This window comes from Mustela nivalis (genome assembly GCF_964662115.1).
Source record: "Mustela nivalis genome assembly, chromosome: 10".
In the NCBI taxonomy this organism is placed as follows: Eukaryota; Metazoa; Chordata; class Mammalia; order Carnivora; family Mustelidae; genus Mustela; species Mustela nivalis.
The window spans coordinates 72,833,474-72,842,819 of NC_139029.1; positions in this window are offsets into that span (position 1 = coordinate 72,833,474).

Sequence of the window (9,346 nt, forward strand, 5' to 3'; positions counted from 1 at the left end):
GTAGTTATAAGAAATGAGTAGTTGATGCCTCCTATCCATATATCTACCTCCTTTATTATGAAATGATGGAAATTTGAATCAAGACTGTGGCATCTTTGGGTGCCATTTTTTGAGCTTTTTAGGTGAGGGATTGGAGTTATTCTGTTGGGACTACTTAGGCCTATATTTGTCCCTGAGCTAATAAACAATATTCAAATTTTAAAAATTATTCAAGCTGTTATGAGATCATAGCTAGCCTATTCCAGAACTAAAAGTTTGTTTATGTTGTTTAGTTAGTGAATAATTTTCACCAGGACAGACAATAATTATGACATGTAGTTTCCAAACTGAGAAAAAAAAGAAGCCTCAAAATCTGATGAAGACTCCATAGAACATAAAAAGCTTTGCATTTCTTGAATTCAGTGTAAATCAAATATGAAAGTATTTACTAATGTCTTGAAGAAACTTCCCTATTATTTTGAATGAATTGTTGCAATTATATTGCAACAATTCATTGTCCAATACTGGACAATGTCCAGTATTGTCCAATACTGGACATCATGATGAAGAGTGACATTCTTCAAATGTCATGGAAATCTTCCAGCTAGTTGCTGGACTTAATCCACTTTTGCACGACTACTTGGAAAAAATGCTAAAATTTTAAAAAGCACAACATATTCAATATCCGTATCCCAAATAGATTATGATAATTAGTCAGAATAAAAGGAAAACATATTTAAAGTCAAGTGTTATGTAGAGTCCAAATGCTACTCCGTTATTGTAGATTTTCTGTGATTTTAACAAATACTGATCAACTGGAAATACTGTGTGTTTAAGTTATTACATAAAACTATGAGAAATTTGTGGGTTTTTTTCTAACTGCAATAACTTATCTGTGACTTTATGTAACACAGCGAAATATATTCTGGGTGATTGTAACTTGCTATTGGACAGTATTTGTGGGCATTAGTATGAGTATGTCATATAACAATGCAGCCATATAAAAAGTAAAGACAAAAGACTGCATGCAGGGGCACCTGGGTGGCTCAGTGGGTTAAGCCGCTGCCTTCGGCTCAGGTCATGATCTCAGCGTCCTGGGATCGAGCCCCACATTGGGCTCTCTGCTCCACAGGGAGCCTGCTTCCCTTTCTCTCTCTCTCTGCCTGCCTCTCTGCCTACTTGTGATCTCTGTCTGTCAAATAAATAAATAAAATCTTTAAAAAAAAAAAAAGACTGCATGCAATCTTTATAAATGTTAATATATAAGTAGAATGTGTTGTTCCACGGGAGCTTATTACCTTTTTCATCGGAGTATAAGCTGGCCTTAAGTACCTGAAGTTCTTAAATCCTTAAGTATGTTTCCAGTTATATTTTCTCTTTGGGTTAGTCTTGTTTTGTAGAATGAGTGTTTTAGACACACAGCTCAACTTTGTTAAGTAGCTAAAGCAGGATGCCTGGTTTTGGCTATAACATGGAAAATACAAAACGGGTGATGGAGGAGGGACATGGTGGACATCAATTATGGTCTATGACAAGTTGCAAGAGTTAAAGTCTGTGGCATGTACAAAGTCATGTGTAGTAAGTCCTTTATAGAATTGTAGCTGGTCACCAACTTGAAGATAAGATGATGGATTTCATTTTAACATAAGGCACAGCAATCAGAGGGGTGCAAGGAGTGAACCATTGCAGATGCTTCTGGTACACGGACTTGAATCTTCTCCTCCATCTCACCTCTGATGCCAGCTCTGGCTGTAGTGGGCAATTCTGAGAAAGCCTGAACTCACCTCAGGCTGAGAACATCTTGCTTTAGTATCTCTAAAAACCATGTCCTCACAAGAGACTACAGGGGTTATGGGCTTGGGGTTTCTCCCCTATAACTTCCTCTTCTGGCCTCTCGCAAACGTGCTGAGCATGATCCTTCCCTAGGGCCTTTGTACTTGCCATTTCCCCTGCAACTTACACTGTTTCCGCATATATCCAAGTGATCTACTCCCTTTACAGCTTTAGCTCTTTGCTGAAAGGTCGCTTCACTGGTGGTGCTCCTGACACCCTATTTAAAATTGGTCTACTTCAAATTGCCAGCACTTTTCCCTATTCTTACTTCAGTTTTCTTCATATAAATTGTCATCTGATATTCTGTGATAGTTGATATTTTCATTGCCTGCTAGAATGTTAACCTCCACGAAGGTAGCGATTTTTGTTTGTTTCGACTTCTGAATCCCTCAAAAAAAAAAAAAAAATAAAATAAAATAAAAAGCCTGGCATGTAATAGGCCTTCAGTAAGTATTTGTGATTGAATGGATCCAATTGTGAAAGTGAACACACTGCTGAAAGGTTATGCTATTTTCAGAGACTTTGGAGACATACTATAAAATTTGCTTCTGGAAATGTTCTTACTTTCCTACTCGCCAAATATGTATATAAAGTATGTACTTTTCACATCCTCCCAAACAAGTGGAATCACAGCTTCTTAAAATCTAAGCTACACTGAGAGGTAGATAATATCATGCTATTTCAATAGACAATTTTTTATTATTGCTGAAAAAGAACATATATTTATATAATTATTTTACCACATTTTTATCTCATAGTATAGAAGTTTTGTTGAGGCATTGAAGCCTGAAATAATGTTATAATAAATAAAATGCATTTGTGCCTACTATATGGTAGACATTGTGCTAATTTGCTATAGGTGTTACTAATTAAATTTAAGTTATTCTTTAGCACATGCTTATGAGTAGGTATTATCATTTGCATTTTATTTACTTATTTATTTTAAAAAAATCAGTTAAGAAAACTATTTATACTGTCTTACAATTATATAATTCACTAGTGTTCTTTTCTTTTTATGTGCATTCATATTACCTGGGCTCACTTTCAGTCTGAAGAATTTCACTATTTCTTGTGAGATGAGCCTGCTAGCAAAAAATTCTGTATTTATTTATCTGGAATGTTTTTTAAAGTTTTTATTTGTATACCAGAGACACTGTATGTTAACTAACTGGCATTTAAAGATGTTTTTTAAATAAGAGTTCAGTGGGCAACAAGACAATTGAGATTTCCTTAAATGATTAGTCAGTGCATTAAAAGAGAGAGGTCAAATTAAGTTCATCCATGACTCTGTATTTGCAAAAGTGGCCTGGGACACTCTGGTATAGTATATATCTTTTATCCCTACCAATTTTGACAGTCTGATTAGTCCTTTCGGGAAATAAAAGTCTCTGCTTCTCAATTAAGGGATTTCTTGTCTCAGTTAAGGACAACTTGAAACTGTTTTTATTGAACACATGTCAATTGAAAATGAAAGCAGGAACAAGCTCTTAGTTTCTCAGAAATAGGCCAGATGTTAAGAAAAAGCTCTTTCTTATGTCACATGATGAGTTGTGTGCAGTTTTTGTGCATTTTGTTTCTATGTCAGCCTTGCAAATTGTTCTAGGGACTTTTTCTTTTAAGCACTGGGTATGAAGAAGCTATCTATATTTCCTTACTTTCCAGTATAATTGGAATTGCAGCCTTTGGAATACTTATTCTAAAAGACAGACACAAATCAAATTAATTTGTGTGTTAGTATTACTAAATTAAAAATTTATGTATGTATATATGCTTAATGGTTTCAAATGTTACCCAGAATTACACGTCTAGAATGTTTTTATATTAATCTGCTTTACACATGGAGAATTCCAAGCAGAACATTTTAAGGTACTCAGCAACAGGAATTCATTATTTAGCTGGGGTCACTGAGTCTCATATACAATAGGAGGTAAGACCAGGAAAACAACTTTCAGAGTGTGTGTGTGTGTGTGTGTGTGTGTGTGTGGAGAGAGAGAGAGAGAGAGAGAGAGAGCATTTCTACATTCCATTCTCTTCTCACTTGAGTCCTTGGTGACACCATTTGTACTTTCTGTGTCTATGAGTTTGATTAACTTAGATACCTCATATAGGTGAAATCATAAAATATTTGTCTTTCATAATTTATTATTTTACTTAATGTTTTCATGGTTAGTTCTTGTTTTAGCATGTGACAGATTTCCCTTTTAAGACTGAGTAACATTCCATTGTATATATACAACATTTTCTTTATCCATTCTTCTGTCCATATAGATATATGGGTTGCTTCTACTTCTTGATTGTTGTGAATAATGTTGCAATAAATGTGGGTGTGCAAATATCTCTTCAAGATTTTGTTTCAGTTCTTTTAGATGCATACTCATTAGTAAAATTTCTGAAACATATGGTTAGCTCTATTTCTAATTCTTTGAGGATCCACCTTTCAGTTTTCCATAGCAACTGCATTTTTTTTTTTTTTTCAGAGAGAGAGAACATGTGTCTGGTACTGAGAAGGGCAGAGAGAGAGAGAGAGAGAGAGAGAGAATCTTAAGCAGACTTCAACCTCTGAATGGAGCCTGACCTGAGGCTTGATCTCATGACCCTGGGATCATGATGTGAGCTGAAATCAAGAGTTGGATGCTTAACCAACTGAGTTACCCAGATGCCCCTGTTATTTATTTATTTATTTATTTATTTATTTATTTAATTTCCATTCACATTATATGGGTTTCAGTTTCTCCATATTTCCACCAATATTAGTTATTTTCTATTTTTTATAGTAGCCATCCCAATATGTATGAGATGGTGTCTCATTTTATTTTTGATTTGCATTTCTCTAAAGATTAGTGCTATTAAGCAACCATTTTTAAAACTGAGTTATTTCTTTCTTGTTGTGAATTGTAGAGCTCTTTATATATTCTAGATATTTGTCCTCTATTAGATATATGATTTTGAAATATTTTCTCCCATTCTCTACATTGCTTTTTCATTCTATTGGTTTTCTTTTTTGCTTATTTGTTGTTGTTGTTTTTAAAGTCAGATTATTTTTTTCTTTTTTTAAACTTAAATTCAACTAGCCAACTTATAGTACATCATTAGTTTCAGATGTAGTCTTCAATAATTCATGAGTTTTGTATAAAGCCCAGTACTCATCACATCATAGCTTTTCCTTTAATGCACTGAAGTTTTAAAATTTGATGTAGTCCTGTTTTTCTCTTTTTGCTTTTGTTTCTGTGATTTGTTGTTGTCATATCCAAGAAATCATTACCAAATCCAGTGTCATGAAGCTCTCCTCTATGCTTTCTTCTAAGGTTTATAGGGGTGCCTGGGTGGCTCAGTCAGTTAAGTGTCTGCCTTTGGCTCAGGTCCTGATCACAGGGTCCTGGGATAGAGCCTCATGTCTGGCTCCCTGCTCAGCAGGGAGTCTGCTTTTCCTTCTTGGTCTCACCCTCACCCCTGCTCCATCTCTCATATCTTATGTCTAGTTCTTTAATGTATTTTGAGTTAAATTTTATATATATTTTAAAGATCCATATTCATTCTTTTGTATGTGGATTTTCAGTTCTTCCAACTTTATTGAAGAGACTGTCCTTTCCCCATTGTGTGGTCTTGATAAGCTTGTTAAAGATCATTTGACCACATATGTGAGGGTTATTTCTGAGCTGTCTATATGTCTAACTTTATGCCAGTACCTGGCTGCTTTAATTACTTTAGCTTTTTAATGTGTTTTTAAATAAGAAAGTGTGCAGTCTCCAACTTTATCAGCTTTTTTCAGGACTGTTAGGGCTATTTAGAGTTCCTTGAAAGTCCATATGAATTTTAGGATGCTTTTTATGTTTCTGCAAGAAATGTTATTGGAATTTTGATAGGAATTGCATTGAATCTGTAGTTTGCATAGATTAGAATGGACATTTTAACAATATTAAGTCTTGGAATTCAAGAACATGGGATGTCTTTTCATTATTTATGTCTTCTTTAAATTCTTTCAGCCAGGTTTTATAGCTTTCACTGTATAAGTCTTTTGCCTTCTTAGTTTAATTTTTAAAGTTATTTTAGTAATTTATATTTATATATAATAACTTATATTACACATATGTACATTTTAATATGTATGCTTATGCTTCAAAAAGTTATTTAAAAACATTCAGGAATAAATCTAACAAAATGTACAAAGAGTATATGTTGCAAAATATAAAATATTACTGAACGATTTCAAAGGGCTAACAAATTGTGGGACATATGATGATGAATTAGAAAACTATTTTTTGAGTGTCATTTCTTCACATACTTATCTGTAGATTTGATACAATTTCTATTTTCACACATGTAAAGAAAATTGATTCATGACAACTATAGCAAAAAGATAGTCTTCTCAATAACTGTTGTTAGGTCAATATTACATACTCATAAAAAAATAAAACTTGACTCTTACCTTCTGACATTATAAAATTGATTTAGGTGGATTATAAATCTCAATATGAAAGATGAAATAATAAAATGGTTAGAAGTAAGTCAAATATTATTTTCATGTCCTCCAAGTCAGGCAATAGAACAAATCAATAACTTGTAAATAAATAATTGATAAATTTATGTTACTATTAAAAATTCATGTTCATTCAAACACCACTAAGAGAATTTAAAAGTAAACTAAATGCTAATAGAAAAAAATTATAGAATATAGGATATATAGTCTCTAAATAAAGAAGAAAAGAAAAAAGGACAGACAACCCATTAAACATATAAGCAAAAATATTGAATAGGAAGGTATGCAAAAGGCAACAAACACAAAAATACACTCAACCCTCCTAATTGCCACTAATTAAACAAATTAAACCCATAATTAAAACTATACACTTATTACAATGACTAAAATTTACAAGTCTGGCATTACTAAGTGATGATAAGAATGTGGAACTAGGAATTTTACATATCACTTACGGCTGTATAAATTTGGACAATCACATTGAAAAACTTTTTTCCAGATTTCTTTATTTGTAAATGATGCAAGGCAAGATAACTTTTCATATTCTGTAAGTCTAAGTAACAAGAGTATACTACTGTTAAAGAATGATTAAAAGTTTCTTAAACTTAAGTTTCTAAAACATAAGCTAATGAGAATTTAATAGATGATTTTTTCATGTTTTGTTAATTTAACTCCAAAAAATAGGGTGTTAACATTGTTTTAGAAATTGTGGTTATTTGACACATGGTGCACTCATCTTTGGAGCACAGCGGAAATTCTCAGGCAGGAAGAATCTCCTTTAACATCCTTCTACTCCAAGTTTAGTGAAAAACCACAAAACAGCAAATGTATCAGCCCTTACAGAAAAGTACAAACATGAAATAATTTTAGTTCAGAAATGTGGTGAGTGCAATTGTTCATTTAAAAATTGAATGCTTTAAAAAATAATAGCTGCGTAGGGACAGGTTTAGGGAATTCTAGACCTGGAGCGTTTAGCCCTGTAACATAAGAGTAAAAACGATCCAAAACCAAAATCACCTTGCATTTGCTGGGCTTTGAAAAACACAGAATAAGAGAGGAGAAATTCAGAACTACATAAAATGTAAGATGATGGAACTTGCTTCGTGGTTTGACTGTGATACACATGGCAGCTTGTGTAACTGTCCCTCAGGACAATGTACTGACCAAACATGGTTGAACAGGTACCAGCAACAGACCTCTAGGGAGAGGATGATCTAGTCCTCAAAGCTGAGCAGCTGGGAACGCCTGGCAGGCTCAGGGTGGAACTCCCCTGTTCTTTTTTCTGTTATCTCCCCTTCTCTAGAGATCAGTTGTAGTTAATTAGATGATTCCTTTAAATATGCTTATTCAACTACAAATCCTGTACTGCTTGATCAGACATATCTTGCTTAGTTGTTATCTTGTATCTAGTAAGTATGGGACTGAGGAGTAGCTCTGGGCAGCAGTCTTCTCAACTGCCAACCCCCACACCCATTCTTTTGAAGAGGGCTTGTTTGTGCCTCATTCTTCTCCCATGCACCATTGGAAAGTGGCAAATGGCCATTGGAAAGTGGCAACCTTGCATGCAAGCTGGTTTGAAAATTGCATCATGAGAAAGTATACCTTAAGTTCTGTCTTATTGCACCAAAAACATAGGTCTTATAGGGAAAACTGAAATTACAGAGGGTTTTAATTTGCAGGATGGATATTTAGGAAAGAGTCTCCAGTAAGACTTGGATAGTAAAGTGTCAGTGTAAAACATATTTATGAGTTGATAACTTGTCTTTCAAGCTATTCTCTCAGTGAGCTTTTGTGCTCATTCTCCAGAGGTTCAGGCCACGTGCCTCTCTTCCATCATCCATCCTTATATGCAGTAAGACCGGGGCATCTGGATGGCTCAGTTTGTCAAGAATTTGACTCTTAATTTCAGCTCAGGTCATGATCTCAGGGTTGTGAGACTGAGCCCTCTTTCTCTCCCTCTGTCCCTCTCCTCACCCTCCCTCTCTAAAAGAAAAAAAAAATGTTACATGGGTTAAGACAGCCTTGTTTGTGCCACATCTCTGATGGTGAGGACAGGTGGAGTCCTAGACTTTGCTCATTCTTTTTTCAGGAGGACCATTCAGAGATTGAGATTGCTCTGATTCCCATATAATAGGTTCAAGTAAATGTACTAATATGTAAAACCCCTCATCTTTCTTCCAGAAACACAATCTGGAATTCCAGAAAAATCTAGTTGATTCTGAAGAACAATTTTCTTCTAATTCATCCCCTTTATAAGCATGGGGTTGGAACTTGGAGCACTTCAGCAACTTTTCAAGTGACTGAATATTAAAAAAAATTAGATGTACAGCATGTTGACTATAATCAATAATATTTTATTTAAATTCAATTAGCCAACATATAGCCCATCATTAGTTTTTTAAGATTTTCTTTATTTATTTGAAAGACAGAGATCACAAGTAGACAGAGAGGCAGGCAGAGAGAGAGGGGGAAGCAGGCTCTCCGCTGAGCAGAGAGCCTGATGTGGGGCTCGGTCCCAGGACTCTGGGATCATGACCTGAGCTGAAGGCAGAGGCTTTAACCTACTGAGCCACCCAGGTCCCCCCCACATCATTAGTTTTTGATATAGTGTTCAATGATTCATTAGTTGCATGTAACACCCAGTGTTCATCACATCATGTGCCTTCCTTAATATTCATCACCCAGTAACCTCTTTCCCCACCCACCTCCCTTTCCACAACCCTCAGTTTGTTTCCCAGAGTCAAGAGTTTCTCATGGCTTGTCTCTTTCTCTGATTTCCTCCCATTTAGTTTTCCCTCCCTTCCCCTATGATCCTCTGTGCTGTTCCTTTTACTCCACATATGACTAAGACCATGTAATTGGCTTTCTCTAATTTATTTCACTTAGCATAATGCTCTCCAGTTCCATCCATGTCTATGTAAAAAGTGGGTATTCATCCTTTCTGATGGCTGAATAGCATTCCATTGTATATATGAACCACATCTTCTTTATCCATTCATCTGCTGGAGGACATCTTGGCTCTTTCCACAGTATGGCTATTGCGGACACAGCTGCTAT